The following is a 1,181-nucleotide window of genomic DNA, read 5'->3' on the forward strand; positions in this document are numbered from 1 at the left end:
GGGGGAGGGGGGAGAGGGTGAGCTGTACTTTTCCTGGGAAAGTTGGTGAAAAGCAACACTATGTCTATTAAACGTCTCGATTGAATTCGACGTCCAATTTCTACAAAATCCATTGTGTGCGCGCCACAGAAAAAAAAAGAAAAAACCCCCACTCTCTGAGAAATCAAGACTTCCAAGTACGCGGGTCAACATGCTCTCATCGCGTTTCAAGGGCATTCCAGGATACCACGCAAATCAGAGGTTTTTGCTCTCCTAGGGTGTCGCAATGTCAAACGCTTATGTGCTGTGCTGTGTTTGTTTACCCGTTGTTATGGAGAAGGCAGATTATATAAGACGGATGTCCACTAGGCCTACTTCCAATGACGAAAATTGTGTACTAATACAATAGAGCAGTTGTCGGCGGTGGATCAAGACGTAAAGGGTATGTTAAAGAATAATTATTGTTCCATGCATGTGTGTGTTATTGTTTTAGTTTTAGTTTTTTTTAAAGTTTTGCGGCGCTTGCAGACCAAGTGCCTGAAGATTAGAGTAGAGGTGTTACAAAGGAGCAACAAACACAAAGAAGAAGGAGAAGAGATCAGTACTATAGATGTTTCAATAGGAAAGTAGAAGCAAACTACGTCAGAGCACCCGCCAACCACCTGCGTGTTTTATTGAGGAGAGGTCCAACTACTATTTGTGGTTTAGCGCTGAAGAGCTCCGCTGTAGCACACAAGAGACCCGAGTTTGATTCCCCAATGGCAAGATTTATAAAATCGAGTATCTCGGTCTTTCTCTTGGAGTGTTGATTCCCTCTCAGCACCGATTGGCCTTGATAAGCAGGGTTGAAGTCCACCTCCTATGTTCTAAATCCTGTCGATGGGGGTGTAAAAAAACTTATATAAAAATAAAAGTAATTAAAAAGTTCCGAGAAGCAGCACCCAAAGACAGAAAAGGCTAAACAATAAAATGGGATGAAGAAGTAATACTTTTCACTCATTGCTTTATATTGTCAATTAATGGATGTTTTATGTGCTTTGATTTAGGTATATGCCTTAAGCTATGTTCCGTGGGAGAAGGGGCTATAAGACTGATATTATATATTTGGAGTAGTCGTACAAGTCGTACTTGTTGTAGTAGTAGTAGTAGTGGTAGCAGTAGTAGTAGTAGTAGTAGTAGTAGTAGTAGTAGTAGTAGTAGTA

The 1,181-nt window shown here is 41.0% G+C and overlaps 1 long non-coding RNA gene across 1 annotated transcript in view; it reads left to right on the forward strand.

The window, feature by feature from the left end:
• The first annotated feature begins 313 nt into the window (after positions 1-313).
• The window catches only part of LOC101851438, a 4,216-nt gene continuing 3,348 nt past the window's right edge, over positions 314-1,181 (forward strand). Inside the window, exon 1 of the long non-coding RNA XR_220912.3 lies at positions 314-421. This is a non-coding gene — a long non-coding RNA (uncharacterized LOC101851438). The remainder of the gene's footprint in view (positions 422-1,181) is intronic.

This window comes from Aplysia californica, unplaced genomic scaffold, assembly GCF_000002075.1.
Source record: "Aplysia californica isolate F4 #8 unplaced genomic scaffold, AplCal3.0 scaffold00600, whole genome shotgun sequence".
Classification (NCBI taxonomy): domain Eukaryota; kingdom Metazoa; phylum Mollusca; class Gastropoda; order Aplysiida; family Aplysiidae; genus Aplysia; species Aplysia californica.